Source organism: Panthera onca, chromosome A3, assembly GCF_046562875.1.
Source record: "Panthera onca isolate mPanOnc1 chromosome A3, mPanOnc1 haplotype 2, whole genome shotgun sequence".
NCBI lineage: Eukaryota > Metazoa > Chordata > Mammalia > Carnivora > Felidae > Panthera > Panthera onca.
In genome coordinates, this window is record NC_138341.1 from 23,533,413 (window position 1) to 23,551,717 (window position 18,305).

The window sequence follows — 18,305 nt, forward strand, 5'->3', positions numbered from 1 at the left end:
TTAACAGAACTCTCCTGGTCAATTGCCCTTTTACTCTCTCCAGCACCCAAATCCTAAGTGTGGGCTGTGTCCAAGGGGTGAAATGGATAAGGACATGGGTTTTGGGGCTCCCTTATAAATTATTGGTTGTGGGACCTTGACAGAGCTCCTTAGTCTGTAAAAGGGGCTGGATGGGCATGAGGATTAAAGGGAGCAAGGGATATTAAAGGTCTTTGTAAAGTGCCAAACTCTAAAAATATGAATTGTGTTAATGACTCCTGCCTATGCCTAAGGTAGGTGCTGTTCCTGACAATGGGAAATGTGGCCAGGGGAATTTCCGTGAATATGGATGAATCCTCCACCAGCAGCACCTAGGGATTTAAACCCAGTGAGCTAAGGATGAGAATGTGAACAGGGAGAAAAAAGACAATCCTGGAAGGGGAATCACAAAATCCACTTGTCCTGTGATCTCCAGCTCCTTGAAGCCTGTTCTCAAATCCAGTCTGTGTCTGAGGCAAGCAGCCTAGATTTGGGGGCAGCCTTCTCAATCTGGAGCAGAAGCATGACAGTTCATGCAGTTAATTCAGTCCTGGAAACGAAGTGTGTGTGTGTGTGTGTGTGTGTGTGTGTGTGTGTGTGTGTGTGTGTGTGTGTTTTCTTTCTTCTGTTTTTTCCCCCCAGTTTATTTATTTATTTTGAGAGAGAGACAGAGCACATAGGCAGGGGAGGGGCAGAAAGAGAGGGAGAGAGAATTCCAAGTAGGCTCTGTGCTGTCAGAATGAAGCCTGCCTCTGGGCTTGATCTCACCAATCTTGAGATCATGACCTGAGCCTAAATCAAGAGTCAGACACTTAAATGACTGAGGCACCCAGGCACCCCACTTTCTTCTGTTCTTAAGGGTGTGCTGAGGAAGAGAGCTAAAGGTATGGGCTTGGCACCATACCTGAGCATTTCCCCTTCAATGGGACCCACTTCTAACTTCCATCCAGGTTAAACTCTGTTCTAAATGTTCTGAGACATTCCCAGAAATGCTGGGCTTCTACTTCCTGACCAGATGGGGCATTTGGTGAGGTAGGGAGAGAAGCAAGGGCTTTGGGTCCAGATGGGCTAACTTTTCCTATCCTGGATTTTGCCCCTCACCAGCTATGATACCCAGGGTAAATCATATACCTCTCTGAGCCTCAGTTTCTTCATCTGAACACATGGAGAGTAGACTTAGTGTGAATATTAAGTGATGGCTTAAGCAAAATGCTTAGAATAACATTTGGCATTGGAGATACATAATGAACACAGTTTAAAATTGTGTAAATTCCTATTCAATTTCTGATTGTGAGAAGCAGAGACACCCAATCTCAAGATTTATGTTCCCATTCCATAAAGGAGGGACATTAGGGCTGCTTCTCAATAAAGGGATCAGTATTTTCCCAACTCAGTGGACATATGTTAGTCTCAGGTGGTTTCTGTACACAAAATTTTGTTTTTATTTTCAGCAATTTCTGATGGAGAGGTCCAGAGAGAAAATTCTTTCCAGAGTGGATTCCATGGGAACAGGATTTGCCATCCCAGGTCAGACCCATGATTTATCCAGCTAGAATTTGTTTGCTTTCAGCGGCCTTCCAGGCATGATGGTCTTCCCTGCTCCCTCGGATGGCCTTGACCCTCATAAATCTGCCCCAGAGTTTCTTGGAATCAATTTATGTTTCCCACCAGCTATATCTCTTAGGGGTATGGGGTTTCTAACTTCATTGTTCATTGTCCAAGGGCTTTCCTGCTTATTATGTGTGTGGGCTTGTCTTGCTCAAGCCTCACCTGTTGGTTCCCTTTGCTCATTCTTTCTGGAATCTGACATCATAGAATGTCACAGCAAGATGGGACCTTGGAGATCACTAAATTCAGTGGTTTCCAAACCACCTGAGGACCTTTAAAAGTATGAATTTCAGAACTCTGGGTATTCAGATTAGTAGATACTAGGTTGGGCGATGGTTGGGGGAGGACAATACTTGCATTTTGTAAAAACTTTCCCAGGAGAATCAATGAGATTTGTGAACTCAGTCCTATCTACTTCATTGTTCAAACGGAGAAAGAACATCCTTCTCCAGACTTTTCTGAGTAAGTCAGCCTTAGAGAAGGAACTGAAAAATTGGGGGTTCTTTCTCCGTCCAAAGATGCTTTGGTGGTGATAAGGCCTTCCCAGCTTTTTGCACTGAAGACTTCTAGCCTTTTCAGATTGTTCCTACAGGAGTCCCTCCCTGATCCTGTGTCCTTATTAAGACTTTAATGTTAGAATCTATTTTTAAAGATAAGTTCACCAGAACTGTAAGTTTCTGTGGCTTTGTATAAAGGGACAGGGACAATCGCTACTCTGCTCTATTTCTAGTGTCCCTGTAAAGTGCCTAACATGGTGTTGGCTCCCTTCCGCTGAGCACTGGGTTAAGGTTTGCTGGGAGCAGACTATATTAATTTCCAGATCTTTGCTTGAGGGGTGGGTTCATGGATTTAAAAGAAAATTACTACTGCTCTGAGCCTGGTGATATTAACTGCTGTGGGCCTAGGAGGGCCCCAGAGGAGGTATCTGGAACAAGGGACTCTTGGAGCAGGAAGGGTCTGGCAGGTACTTTAGGCAAGGTAGGCATGATATCAGTTCTAAGCTAAGGCAGATAGTTAGAACCATGAGACAGTAGACAAATGCTAGGGTGATTTTCAGAAGTGTCTCTGGGGGTAGAAAGTATTGGATACAACCTTATAGATCAAAGCAGGTAGGTCCAGAATCTGAGAGGCAAGAGATTTAGTGACAGTGGTTCCAGGGGGGAGAAGTCAAAGTAAGCTTTGGTTCTCAGGTAGAAGCTGTTTATTTCCTGATTTGTTTTATGCTTCTCTCTCTCTCTCTCTCTCTCTCTCTCTCTCTCTCTGTGTGTGTGTGTGTGTGTGTGTCCAGTGGTGAAAGGCTGAACCTCGGATACCTGAGAAGTAAATTCTTCCCATGAAGGTGACAAAAACCTCTCAAAATAGAATGTGTATATAATATGAGTTAGGTATTGTGCCTTTAAATATGTATTAAATTTAAAAATCAGGAAATTCAAGCTGAGTGACTAGCCTGTGGTACACAGAGTGAATAATCAGTCAAGCCAGGCATTAAGCACAGATCTGAGTTCAAGTTCAAGACTTGAAAAAGTTGCTAGACTCACCAGGAAATCCTCATGGGACCCGTCTGAGAATCTATTTTTCTTTTTCTTTTAAATCCATAATGCTTGGGCTCAGTTAAAGCCAGGACAGACCATATCAAGCTGGCTTAAGGCCCAGAGAGTAGGCAGGCCACCATGAGGGGACAGGTGAGAGTCTGGTCAGGATATCATGGTGCGTGGGCCCTCAGCCCCAGAACATCCTACCCTGGCCCTATAGTATCATAGCCTAGCACAGTGTAGGCTTTAGCGGGTCACAGGCACAAACCAGGGAGAGTTGGTCCTCAGCATCAGGACTCTGGTTCCCAGAGAGGCCATGGGGAGCCAGGAGGTGTCGAAATAAAATCCAGAAACTGGAATGTTTACAAGGTCAGGAAGCAGAGATATAACAGAGAGGGACTGGGTCAGAAGCAATAAGGCAAAACCTTGGTTTTTGGTGAGAAGATCAAGGTCACAGTTAGACCAGCAGTGATATGGACTTGATGCTGAGCTGCTAACCTGGGAGCACAAGGGTCCTTGTATTCCCTAGATGAGAGTCTACATTGGACCCCGAGGTTCTGTGGAGGATTAAGTGGACCCCAAGGAGGAACCTGGATTGGGGGTAGAGGAAGGAGGAAGACTGGCTCTTTTCCCTTCACTTGGAAAAAAAAAAAAAACAACTATTGTATTAAATCTCATTTAGGAAAGAAAAAAAAAATGAACTGCTTAATCTTGTTCTTACTTATACCACACATTGGAAACCTAGCTTAATACTCATTCACATCTAAATTGTATAAAGGACCCACAAACACCAAAATACTGATTGGTTATAGACAGCAGAGTAAAGAAAAATCCATTAAGCACTGGGTTTCATTTTAAGTATATTGCAGCACCCTCCAAGAAGAAACAAATCAATTAGTAATATACCTCACCATGTTAAAAAATGGGCTAGACAGTGATTGTACTAGTTTTATTACTGTTGCTAAGCCATCTCATCTGCTCAATTGAATGCAAAGAAATAAAGCGTGATACCAAGGAAAATAAGTTTTCAACTATTACTATTAATCACAATAATAAGGAATTTGCCTCATGTTTAAGGCCTATGCAGCTGTACCACACAGTAGCGCTCAATGGCATAGGTGAATCTTTTGTACCATTTTGATTCTGATCCATGGAGTTGAATTTTATTTATAACTGTTGACTGAGCTGAACTTCACGGGAGCTGTGGCATATTGAACCGCTTTGATGGCCATTGTAGATGCCATTAAATAAAATCAGGACTAAAATCCAAGTAAATATAATTACTCACCATCCATAAATGCCTATGATATCATTCTTTATTATAAATTGAAAAAAGTAACCCCTTTTTGGGTACATGATGATAATTAATAAATTGTTCTCCTTATTGGGGCAAAGTAAAAATAATACACATATTGTAGCCATCGTGAGGTTAAAACATTTCTATCTGTCTCAACTCTTCAAACAATGGAGCAGTGTCTACTTCTAGATATATGACCAGTGTCTGATTATTGTTTTGTTTTTGTTTGTTTGTTTTTGTTTTGTTTCGGATGTTAGCAGTTGTTGAAACTTAATGCTTAGGTCCATTTATTTACTGGGAGTTGTAAAATAATGATATTCAAATGATATCTTTTTTTTCTTATTTATTAGTTGGAATATATAAAGAGATGCTTCCTCTCATCTACTGTTTGGTTACCAAGTGGTACAGTTGATATAGAAAAAGCAAGATAAATGCTCAATTCTTTCTCCTTACAGTTTTCAAGATGATGGATTAATTTTCTATCATCCTCCAAAGTTGACCAATTAGTTGTTTATATATCATTATTAATCCATGAATTTAGGCATGTTTTTGGCTTTAATTAATCACAATTAGTATCCTTTAGAAGCTCATACTGTTACATTTGTGCCCAGTGGTAGCCTCCTTAGTTATTTTGCTTCCTTGCTATCTTGTACGATGGAATGTTCCTTCCCCAGACCTGGACTCAGCCATTTTCTCAAAAGCTTTGATTTCTTTTAGTGGAAAAATGCTCTGTAAGTATATAATCTAGGTGCTATAGACACTTATTGCTACAGAACTGGTGATTGTTTCTAGGTTTCTCTAGAGGCCAGAACTAAGAAACATGTATGTATATCAGTATACACATACATACATATGAAGTAGACACATATGTATATGACAAAATACGTCATGAGCCCACAATGATACTTCCAGTTCAAATTCAGGACTACAGGGTTTTAAATTTAATCCCTTCTGTATTGCATACACATTTCTTTTTTCCACACGGAGAATCTTGGTTCTCAAGAACACAGGTGATAACAGGTGTAGAATATTCTATAATTACTCAGTTCCTTTATCCTCCATTATACACGCAATAGTATCAGAGTTACAACACTACTATTTTACCATCATCAATATAAAAGTAAAGATCAGTTAAATTTTTGTGCAGGGTATATGTGCTCTCCATTCTCCTATGGTTTCCTGAAGCTGTACTCTATACTGTTTGGGGTATCACCATACATATGACACTCTTTCCTCTTAACCTCCAGCTAGTCTTTCTGTAAGTACTGTAGGTTTAATGTGCGTATCAGTTGTGTTGATATATCTCTAGTCAGTTTGGTTGTCAGAAGCTTGTTTTCAAGTAGATTCACTAGAAAGGGTCATAGAAATAATATTCTTTGAGCTCTTGGGTATTGATAGTATTTTTTCCCTTGAAAAAACACATTACTCTATTTTTTCTGGCATAAATAGTACTGTCAAAAACTCTGATGATAATTTAAATTTCATTCTCTGATAAATCACTTGCTATTTTTGCTTAGGTGTCTCCAATCCTTCTTTTTTCTTTTTCTTTAATTTCCAACAATTTTACTAGAATACCCTTTGGCATCACTCATTCTGGGTCAGTTTTCTCAGCAACACAGTGTGGTCTTTTAATAAGTAGTTTTAGTAAAAAATTTTCCTTGAATGATAACTTTAAGCATTTACTTTTCTCCCTTTCTCTGATTTTCTAATTCAGGCACTCCTGTTATCTGTATATTGGATCTTCTCTGCCTATCCTGATGTATGTCATCTTCTTGATTTAAAAATTTTTTCTCTTTTCACCTTCTATTTCTTCTAAGGCATTTAACTGTGTGTTTATTTGCTCTTGCATGTCTTCCAATTTAGTCTTCACTTCTGAAGTTATTTTTTCCTTTCATCTCAAATTCTTTTCTGAGTTCTACCACTTGGTTTTTCATCTCTTGTGGTACTGATTTGTGTTATTTTTCATGTCTTCTATTATTGTTTTAATGCCAGTTAGCTCATTTGGAAATAGAAGATTACAATTTTGATATTTTCTGCGGTGTGTCTTTCTGGTATGCTTTCATTTTTCCGTGGAGGTGTTGTTTTGTTCTCTATGCTCTTTCAAGATTCTCATTGTAATGTCTATTGATGGGTGAATGGACAAAGAAGATGTGGTGTATATATATACATATATATATACATGTATATATGTATATATACACACACACACACAATGGAGTATTACTCAGCAATCAAAAAGAATGAAATCTTTCCATTTGCAACTATGTGAATGGAACTAGAGGGTATTATGCTAAATAACATTAGTCAGAGAAAGACAAATATCATATGACTTCACTCCTATGAGGAAGTTAAGATACAAAACACATGAACATAAGGGAAGGGAAGCAAAAATAATATAAAAATAAGGAGGAAGACAAAACATAAGAGACTCTTAAACACAGAGAACAAACTGAGGGTTGCTGGAGGTGTTGGGGGTGGGAGGATGGGCTAAATGGGTAAAGGGGCATTAAGAAAGACACTTGTTGGGATGAGCACTGGGTGTTATACATAGGGGATGAATCATTGGAATCTACTCCTGAAATCATTATTCCACTATGTGCTAACTAACTTGGATGTGAATTAAAAAAAAAAAAAATATATTATTAAAACGTTACAATTTAGAAGTGCCTGGCTGGCTCAGTCAGTAGAACATATGACTCATGACCTTGGGGTCATGAGTTTGAGCTCCAAATTGGGGGTAGAGTTTACTTTAATACTACTACTACTACTACTAATCATAATAATATACATTACAATTTGAACATCTTTTCAATTATACTTAAAGAAGAGATATTCAATGGGGTTGGGGGAGAGGGGAAAATGGGTGATGGGCATTGAGGAGGGCAATTGTTGGGATGAGCACTGGGTGTTGTATGTAAGCGATGAATCACGGGGATCTATCCCTGAAACCAAGAGCACACTGTATACACTGTATGTTAGCTAACTTGACAATAGATTATATAAAAAAATAAAAGTAAAATTCTCATTGTAACATGGATGAGATTTGGTCTTGATAACCTAAGCATTTTTACATGAAATTAATTTTCTAGGATTTTAAGGGTTCAGGAGTTTTTCTAACTTCACCAAGCTCCCTCTACTCTTTTTTTCATGTTGTGTTGAAAAATATGGTGTTTTGCTTTCAAAAGTTTCTGGCTCTGTCTCATTCTTTCATATTTATCTAGACATCATTTTATTCATTTATTTTGTTTCTATTATTCCTATCCTATTCAATATTGATTTGACATCTAGAAATTTCTTCTCAGTGTGGGCCCTTTCCTGGAAAGGAAGCTTGGTGGCTGGGGTGGTCTAGCTCCTTTGAACATTACCATGGCCACCTTGCACTCACACACTCCTGGACTGGACAAAGCCTCTCCCAGGTTCAGCAATGGTTCCCAGATTGGCTGTCAGTCATTTCCAGCAAATATCTGTCAGCCATTTTCTCCTGTTCTCAGGTTTATAAGACCAGCCTGTTGTTTTCCTCTCCTTTCTTTTGTTCAGATGCTGATATTTTTCAGGTTTTATGGTTGTTGTACTTTGTCCTCACCCATTTGTATTTCGGGCATTTTTTAATCAAACATTTTTGTTGTAAATGTCTATGGGTTTTCAGTTTTAATATATGGTCATTCTGCTTTTAGATTCAGAGAGTTAGACAACTAAGCTGTTACCTCCATCACTACTATTGTCCCAGAATCCTTGAAAACAATTATGATGTAGGGATCACTTGAGGTCACTTGCTATGATTAGCCCTTTTATATTATCTATCTGGTCAGGTCTCTCACCTGCATTTCTACTCCTGGGCTGCAGGGTTTTCAGATTGCATATCAGGGATGTCTCCAATGACCATGGCCTAGAACTTGCTGTTATATCATGTTTTTCCTTTTTTTGGGAGACAGCCCACTAAGTATAACTTAGCTTTTTCTTGATAGTGCCACCCACACCTAACCAGTTGTTTAGGGCTATTTGTCCCTTCATTAAATGGCGCCAGAGAGAAATATTTTACACTAATTTACTTTCTTCTCTCTCTCTGTCATGTATGTTTTTCTAGTGCTTCAGCACATCCTCCTGTTAATTTCAAGTTTATACCCGATGTTGGGTGAGGGCACGAGAGTGGTCCTGTATCTTTGTGTATCAGGCTGAGGTCCAGCTAGCTGCGACAAGCTTTGATTTCACAGTTTTGGAATGTGCTGATATTTGGTACTTACATTCGATAGATGGTGGAACGTCCTGGAAGTCTAACCTGAGGTAAAAAGATGTCACTATGACTTTGAGTGAACAGGGCTAGAAATCGTTAGTCCTCCAATGTCAATTTATTTAATTATAACACATTAATGTGGCACCTCAATATTCTCCAGCAGGTTTAGCTCCTGAAAACCATGTTAGGTCAGTAGATAGGGAAGGGGGAAGAATCGCTTTTATCCTATCAGATAGGCAACCATGTAGAAAAGTTAAATCTCAGGCTAAGTGAAGAAAGGCAGGTCACATTGACTCTTTCTACAACACAGTCAGTTTTCAGTTGGTGAATTCTTCATGTTCTAGTTTGCTTCTCAGACTGAGTTTGTTTGCATGTTTGCATGGCATCGGCACAAACATGAACCTTTTCACACACACACTCACACCCACAGTCCCATACACTCACACACACCACATACACCACACACATGACACATACACCACACACTTACACACTCATACCGCACACAGCATCACACACACCTAATACAAGTTCTCACACTCACACCTCACATTCACACGTGGTTACACTCGCACACACTCTTGCACACACACATTCACACACCCTGTGTTCATCTATGCAAAGCTTTCTGGTTATTTCTTTCTTGTTCTTTTTTGATGATGAGAAATTGGGACCTGGTGACAATAATTATAACACCAGCCCTGCCTTTTGTGCTAGATACGCTCACACGCGGTCTGTTTTTACTTTTACACCGTCATCTCATTTGCCCCTCACACAGTTCCACTAGACAAAGAGGATGCCTAAAAATGCTGAGGTCTCCCACAGAACAAAGACCAGAGGCCCACTTCCCTCTCTGCTGGGAGGCAGACATCCCTTCATGGAAGGGAACCTCTGAGCAAGCCATCAACAGGGCAGCAAGTCAGGGCTGTTGAGATAAAAGCTGCTTTCAGGACTGAATTACCCTAAACAGCTCTGACACACGGCAATCTGAGGGAGTTTTTAATGGTTCCTGTGATGGCTCCTGTGTTGTGTTCTCAGCCACCCCCTGCTCCCTGAGGGAAAGTGAGTAACACATGAGAGAAGAGAAAGGTCACAGGAAAAACACTATCTTGAAAGCATAGCTGTAAAAATTAAGTTAAGGGAGTCCTCGGGGCTAATTTGGTTATTCCCAAGTTGGTATCAGGCTGGAGCTGTGTTAATAAAGTATTTGATAGGGAGAGGGGTGTTGTGGACTCACCCATCTGGGGGTTACACTATACACTTAATGGATTTGGTTTTGAGTTTCAAGTGGGAAGTGGTGGTGGTTCAAACACCAGCCTTGTCACATGCAGCCCTGAAGAGTTATTGATTTCTGTCCTTATCTGCTCTTGTCCATGGACCAAGGGGAGAGAAGACCTTCATCTGGTGCTTGGCCATAAGGGTTATGTGAGTAGGGCTCACTGCCTCCTGAGAGACAGCAATGGTGCCGGAGGCCAGAATCCCTCCTTCATAGCTTTATTCTTAGTAGTTCTTGCTTATTGACTGGTTCTAAGTCATGACGGACGAAATCCTTACGAGGCCCTTGTGACTGGAACACCTCTGACAGATGGACAGATGGAGTACAGGCAGCCCAAGTGGCCAAGTGATTTGGAACTAGAAAAGAACAAATGGGTCCTGACTCTGGGTCTGGGTCTTGGACCCTCTAAGATGAATTGGAAAACAATGACACCTGAGAGGGTGGGAAATACAGATGTCAAGGGCAGAAGGGAAAGTAGTGGTGGAAGAAATAGGACCAAATGGTGGACCAAAAGGGAAGGCAATGCATCTGAGATGAGGGGACTAGAGAAAAGAAGAGAAGAGATACTTCTGTCTTATTCCTGCCTATGATGCTACCAAGTAGCTAGAGATGGGCACCATGATCAACAAGCATGAGGAAAAGGCCAAGAAGATCACAGAGATGTGTGTGTCGACATGGTCAGGTACCAAATTAATGACACTAGTCATGTATTGGGCCAGTGGACTAATGTGGCAGTCGTCTATAAAGAACTTTTTGTTATGGGACTGGACCCTTCCTTGGGCTCCCAGCTATTGTTTTGACCCCTCAAGCTGAATGAACCTCCTAGAATCAAGATATCCCACCTGCTTGTAGTAGAAACACCAAAGACCAGAGACTCCTGTTGTTATCCCTCAAATAGCAGTGCTCGTTTAGATAGGGAGTAGGTTTCCCAAGGCCCTTTAGACACTGTTCATGGCTTTTGGCTTGCCATCCCCCTGGTGAGGAGCCAGGCATCCGGGTCATTCCCACCCCACCTGGCTTCTTCATTCCAGGCATGTTCCCCTTTTTCTACCCATCTTCTGCTGTGTCTCTGAACACTTCATAGTCAAGGCCGCTAGAGTTTATGAGAGCTATAGCTATGTCTTGAGGGCCTTGGAAGTTTCCCTAGGCCACGCCAGGCAAAGAGTAAAACATAGGACCTTAATGGTGGTGACAAGTAGTATTATCTGGTTCTGCTCTGACATACACTTGAAGGAACCTGAAGTTTTCTCTGTTAACACCCCCATTGTTATAGCACATATGCACATACCACACATGCTATGCCACTGTCATTTCTGTCCACTTGCTTTGATTTCTTCACAAAACATCACTATCTGAAACTACTTCACCTGTACACTTGTTTGTTGTCTGTCACCCTTACCAGCATGTACACTCTATGTAAGCTTAAGTGAGGCTTAGTTGATTTTGTTCACTGCTTTGCCTCCAGGACCTACAACATTGCCAGTCACATAGGAGGAGGTTCACAAACCTTTGTTGAGCGAAGAACAAAACAATATAGAAAGAAGAGAGCAGACCAAATATCAGCCCCTGAACCCACTCAAGTGGTCAGAGGAGGAGATCATGCATGCTGAGGGTGCTGGGTGTGGTTTGGTGGGAGTACCACTGGCACTTGGTGTTCCTGTATTAGAATTAGAGCAGTATAGGATGGAAGGATCCAGGGGGTCCTGGTCATACAAATGGATGTTTGTTGAAAGGCATTTTGTCTCTTACCTATAACTGCACAACAGAAAGGGGTAGGGTCCTAAGGGGCCACAACCATCTTCACATAGTCATCCACATACACAACCAGCCCACACTCATATGCGTACAACCACACCCACATTACTGAAATGTAGGGAGCCCTGCAGTCTATATGAGAATGCTTGAGTCCTACTCCTTGGCAGTATGGACACTCCATTGACCTGATGGTTGATGGAACCTATCAATTGATAGGCTGAATGGACTAGTTAGTAGATCAAAGTCATAAGGTCAGTTGAGGAAAGGAAATAGTCCTCTTTATCAGGGAGCTATTCTGAGGCCTGGGGCATTTTTCTGATTCTGTTAGGTTGCTAGACAAGTGTAAGCCATGCCTTAATTTCCTCACTTGTTAACATTAATCCTATGCATCAGCAAAAAAAAAAAAAAAAAAAAAAAAAAAAAAAAGTTACAGAAAGGGAGGGAGGCAAACCATAAGACACTCTTAAATATTGAGAACAAACTGAGGGTTGATGAGGGGTGCGGGAGTGGGGAAGCGGGTGATGGGCATTGAGGAGGGCACCTGTTGGGATGAACACTGGGTATTGTATGGAAACCAATTTGACAATAAATTATATTTAATATAAAAAAAGCATTAATCCTGGAATAGGATTAATCTGCCATTCACTTAAGAAATAATAATTAAATGAGTAAAATGTGCTCATATTATTATGAAGATACTGTCAATATTCACTAAAAACTAAATCAGACCGCTCAGATCCAGTCTCCTGGGATTTGCTTAAAAACAAATTAAGACTGAGATCTTGACAAGCTTTAAAAGACTTGGGGCACCTGGGTGGCTCAGTCAGTCAAGCGGGCCGACTTTGGCTCAGGTCACGATCTCGCAGTCCGTGAGTTCGAGCCCCGTGTCCGGCTCTGTGCTGACTGCTCAGAGCCTGGAGCCTGTTTCAGATTCTGTGTCTCCCTCTCTCTCTGACCCTCCCCCGTTCATGCTGTCTTCCTCTGTCTCAAAAATAAGTAAACGTTAAAAAAAATAATAAAAGACTAAAAACCCTCTTTCAATTTATATGGACGAGTGGGTCTTTTTGGAGCAATCCACTATGGCTCCACATAAGTCACTTATTTTCCCCAAACAGAGTTTGAATGCTTCATTTGCAAATTGACAATGACCTGTGTTGGGGGAATTGCTTGGACAAGAGGACCCAAAATGCAAAATACTACCCCCTCTCCCTTTTTAGCTTAAGAGCTGGGATTTGCTTGAAACTTTTGCAAAAAAAATTCGAGGAAAAATATACCTAGAACACACACTTAATGTATAAACAAATGTGCACAGCTCATAGTTTGGGAAGGAGGAGGGCTATAAATACCCTGAAAATTTATAAAGGGCAACATACGGAGGGATGAGTAAACTGGCCCAATCTTTTCCAATATATGTTTTAATAATAATGTTAATAACAATAGCACAGCATTTTATATTAGTATATTCTTTTGTACCCTTCAAAGGCTGTTAGAAGTGATCTCATTTGCTCACTACAATAGCCTACTCTGAGAAAGCACCATAGCAGTTCATCCACCCCTGCTTTTCACATGAAGGAAAACCTGGGGCCTGGAACGTTTGATTCTCAAATTGCAGAGCTTTTGAGACCTTGGTCTCCAGGAATCTTTGTCAACCCACTTATCATCTTGCTGTGGACTGGCACTCAGTAGGCGTTTTGTGAATATTTAAGTGTCTGATAGGTGTGAGATCACTTCCAGGAATTTTGCCCATCAGACTCCACAATGAGCCCTCAAAGCTTGCTGGTGATTGAGTGATCTCTCGCACACAAAAGCCCACTGCAGGTAGGCTCTAAGGTAGTTCCCAGTGATCTCTGCCTCCTAGTAGTCATGCCTTGCTTAATCCCCTCCCTTTGAGTGTGGATGAAACCTGTGCATTGCTTCTAAGCAATAAAATATGATAAAAGCGATGGGATGTCATTTTCATGATTACATAAGATTGTAACTTCCATCTTGCTTGCAGCTTCTCTCTCCCTTTCTCTTTCTCCCTCTCCCTCCTCCTCTCCTCCTCCTAGGCTTCTCCAAGAACTGCCGACAATTATGTGAATTTGGAAGAGCACCTTCCCTGATGGAGCCTTCCGATGAGACTCAGCCTTGGCTAACACCTTGATTGCAACCTTATGAGACACTATGGAGCAGAGGACCCAGTTGACCTGAGCTTGGTTCCCCGACCTACAGACACCGATATAACAAATGTGTGTTGTTTTAAGCTACTGCATTTATGATAATGTGTTATAATGCAATAAATCACTAGGCACCCCCAAACCCCACACCAGCACTTTCATGCGCTTCCTCATCTTTTGTGCAAGTACCCAGCATGGAGGGCACTGGCTAGACTCTGTTCTTCCTGGTGCCTTCTCTCTCTTTCCTCCTTGACGCAGTGATGGCTGGGGTGATTCTACCTCTTGTTCCTTTTCCTCTTGTCAGTGGAGGAGCAAGTGGGGAGGACTCCCTTATGTGATCTAGAGTTAGTATTTCAGCCTGTCTCCTCAGGTTCCTCTGTCCAGCTCTGGGCCCAGATGAATTAAAATAAATCTCTCTGTCCAGGACTACTGCAGCTTTGCTGCAATAAGCAGAAAGCTGAATAAGCTCCAAGGGGATGTAGGGTTGTTTTGCAGGCTGACCCAGCAAGTCTGGGAGTAGGGTGATAATTAAAAGTGGTCTTCCCTCAAAACAAGTGCTTAATGTATTTATACCGATGGAGGGATCTTTTGTGTCTACTGGTCTTGGAGCTAAATGATCTTAATCAAGGTGTGCTGAGACCAGAGTTCCTGGATCATTTGTTGCCTCCCACTTATGCAAACTTTCACTGAAACAAATGGGAAACAAGGAATATGTTTTCTCAAGCCATCCAGGAGAGAGAAAGGCAGTGAATCCTCTCTTCTGCTAGCAGGAGTCATGGCCTGGTATTTTACAGCATTTTGTCTGTAGCCTTGCCATACTCCCAAACACCAAGTAGCATTAGACTGGGCATTTATGAGGGGTTTTTGAGCCTGTCAGAGCTGGATGATGCTGTGCTAGTTCTCTAGGGGGGCCCAGGATTGGGAAGTTATGAAGTAACAATATAGATTCTTTCCTTTCTCAAAGGACACTAGATTTCTTTTCAAAAATGATGATCAGTTTAGTATAATTTGCAGTGCACCAGTCTTGGATAAAGACCTCCTCACCATCCAGCACAGAGTGAAGCCAGAACCATGGAGCTGGCCGGGGGTGGGGTGGGGGGGGGGGGTGGGGAGCAGGGAACCTGTCCTAATTCCAGATACCATCAGAATTGGAAATTGGAAATGGAACCGGAATTTCTCTTGTGCCAAGAGAGTGGCGGTTTCACATCAGGCTTATGTGGACCTAGCTCTGGGTGGCACATTTTTCAAGAGTGGTGCTTTGGCTCACTCCCAGTTGCAGGCCCCACAGCACCCAGCACAAGGCTTGGCACACAGCAGGCATACAGCGCATGCTTGTTAAGCTTGTTGAACTGAACTCAGCCCTACCTGATTTTTTTTTTCCCTTCTAGGATTGGGATTTGGGGAATTATAAAAGCACACTGACTAGAAAGCAATGATGTTTTCTGTGTTGAATGCTGAGTTGAATCTCCTGAGGGGAAAGAGAAAACCGGTCGATCTGGATATACCAAGAGCTTTTCCCTTGCTGTGGTCAGCAGCTGGGTGGTTTTTGGGATTGCTCCCAGTGGGTATGGGGTTAGAGCGGGAAGACTTTGCGGAGTGAGCCAGCTTAGGTTTGGATCCTGGCTCTGTACGTGATGGGTGGGACAAGTCACACAACCTTTCCTTACATCTGAAATGAGAAAACAGCGATGGCTCATACAGCTCACTTTGTGTCCCGTTCCCCTTTCAGCCTGTGATATGCATTCACTTCACTGAACTTAATGAAATGTAAGCGCTTTTTTTTTTTTTTTGACGCGGGGAAACAAAGGCACGGAAAGGAGAAGGGAGTAGCTTAAAGTAAGTGGCATAGCTGGGACTTGAACACAGGTAGTCCGTGCTCTTGAAAAGCATGCCAGACTCAAAATGGGTGATGAGGCGTGGGAGGTGCAGCTTCTGGTCATGGAATGAATGAGTCATGGGGATGGGATGTGCAGCATAGGGAATATAGTCAGTGGTGCTGTAACCATGTTGTATGCTGCCAGATGGCAGATACACTTGTGGGGAGCACAGCATAACATATGGATGTGTTGAATCAAGGCGTCGGACGCCTGAAACTTGCGTAACACTGGGTGTCGGCTAGAGTTCAACAAAAAACAAACAAATAAACAAACAAAGCCCTATGGCATACTGTTTCCTGAGAGTGAGGTCTATCCTCCGGGAGCCTGGGGGCCTGTAAAGACCAAATGAAAGATGCTGAGTGTGCTGAGTAACTGTGTACAGATCAAAGGAGGCAGCCCCGAAGCTGTTGCTGGTGAGCGGGCGGTAGGGGAGCAAGCCTCCTCCTCAGCCTTCTGCTCTACCCCGTACTGCCACCAGGTCCCCGCGCAGGCAACTTTCTCTCCTTTGGCAACCACGCAGGCCACCTCTTGGGGATGCTGACTAGGTCTCCAAAGTACAAAACCTCTTGTACTGGAAGAGACTCTTTAACGTCAGTAATGGGGATCGTGAATCATGAATTAGTTCCACCCCACGTCTCTTCCTGGAGCACAGCTGTGTTAGCTTCCAGGGAAGGCAGACATGCTCAGATGAAGAGTGACATTGTAACTCTGAACCTGGCGCAGTGACTGGGGTCTCGCAGGCCTTGTTAAGGCTGGCGCTTCCTGTGTCATCACTAGTCCCCTCGCTATAAATAGGTGATAATCTAAATTTAGTAAAATAAGAAGGAACATACAGCACTTGGTTGAAAAGCAGGCCGGCTGAACAGGAACATGGCCAGCCACCCAAACCGGCCCCAAGGACTGGATTGATGGCCCCATGCCTGCCTGAGTCTTAAGGAATTGCTACCCCTAGTTGAATGGGTGCTAAGTGCCTTCATGTGCACTGACTGGGGAGCGGGGGGGGGGGGGGGGGGTTGGTTTACACAGAGGGATGCCAATTAGCTGCAATTATCAGCTTTCTTACATGTCTGTGGGTACACTGTGTACCCAGTGTGCTGTTTTGAGTATCCGTGAAGATGCAGATGTGCTCTAAGCAAAAGCGCTAGAAACCCGAGTTTTTCAGAGAAGAGATTCCTCCAGAAGACTAGTCAACAGTAGGATTCTTAGAGGATTTATTACAACTTGCCCTTCAATATATTACCTGGCTTAGAAAAATTAATTTTTTTATATGATTAAAAAATGAAAGACCATGTTCTTTAGCCTCTTGCACAAGTTGTGTAACTTAAGGCAAGTTACTCACCCTCTGTGGGCCAATTGCCTCATCTGTAAAAGGGGGATTATGTTATAGTACCAACTAATGAGACACTGCATACAAAAGAGCCCAGTACAGTTCCTAACACCCAGCACCACCCTGTGACTGATGGTTTCTAGGTGTGTAAAGAGGTGATGACAAAACGCAAGGCCTTTGCTGTCTAAGAGAGAAAAACTTGGAAGTATGTCACGTGACTCTGAGCCAGCCTCTCACCTTCTCCAGACCTAGGCTCCTCATCTGTTTAAAAGAGGCTGCCTGTTGGGGTGCCTGGGTAGCTCAGTTGATCTCACGGGCTGTGGGTTCAAGCCCCGGTTCGTGGGTTCAAGCCCTGTGTCGGGCTCTGTGCTGACAGCTCAGAGCCTGGAGCCTGCTGCCGAGTCTGTGTCTCCCTCTCTCTCTGCCCTTCCCCCACTCGCACGCTGTCTCTCTCTCTCTCTCTCTCAAAAATAAATAAAACATTAAAAAAAAAAAGGCTGCCTTTTTAAAAGAGGGTTGTTAAACTTTGTTTCAGATCAGGCTTTTCTTGAGAGTTTTGTTAAACATGCAGAGTGTCAGCTCTCCTTTCCTAGACATTCAGATTCCACAAGCCCATGGGGACCAGGAAGCTTCATTTTTAATGAGCAGCACTTCTGGGTCCTCCCTCCCCTAGCAAGGTGATCAGAAGCAGATGGTGTCGGGACACACTTGGAGAAACACTGCGAACTCCCTGTCGCACCCAGGAAGTCCCAGATTCTGTCACTGTGCATTTCTGGGGAAAGCTGTTAATGATGCAATGAACCCAAGAGTCCAGCCTGAGTCCCCCCCAGGGTGGGTGGGGCTCCCGGCACTTCTACCCTTACTTGTTTCCTGTCCTCCCTGCCTTGGGGCCCCCTGCCTCCAAAACTGGCACATGGTAAAAAGCTAAGGCGAAAGTACGAACCCCAGCTTCCTCGCTACCCCCAAGCTGGCAGGTGCTGACAAGTGACAGGATGATAGGATTTGTTTGGAATTGGATTAGGATACACTTGTTTGTTCAGGAACTAGATGAATCCTGACTATTTCGGTGGGCCACTGAAGTAAGCCTGGCCGCGTCTGCGGCACCTGAGCACAGACGGCTCTGGTGGACATAAGAAGACAGGTTGTGAGCGAGGGGGCCGGGCCCTGGGAAGCCGCCTTGCCACAATGCCGTCATCCCCAGAAGGGCATGCTTGGATCATAATGGCTC

The 18,305-nt window shown here is 42.9% G+C and overlaps 1 protein-coding gene and 1 long non-coding RNA gene across 2 annotated transcripts in view; one reads left to right on the forward strand and one right to left on the reverse strand.

The window, feature by feature from the left end:
* Positions 1 to 18,305, reverse strand: part of ALK (ALK receptor tyrosine kinase) — a 671,065-nt gene that overhangs the window by 56,376 nt on the left and 596,384 nt on the right. The gene's annotated exons all lie outside the window — the stretch shown is intronic.
* LOC132690878 (uncharacterized) lies at positions 1,833 to 14,022 on the forward strand. The gene is made up of 2 exons (XR_009615514.1): positions 1,833 to 1,906; positions 13,714 to 14,022. It is a non-coding gene; the product is annotated as an uncharacterized LOC132690878 (long non-coding RNA).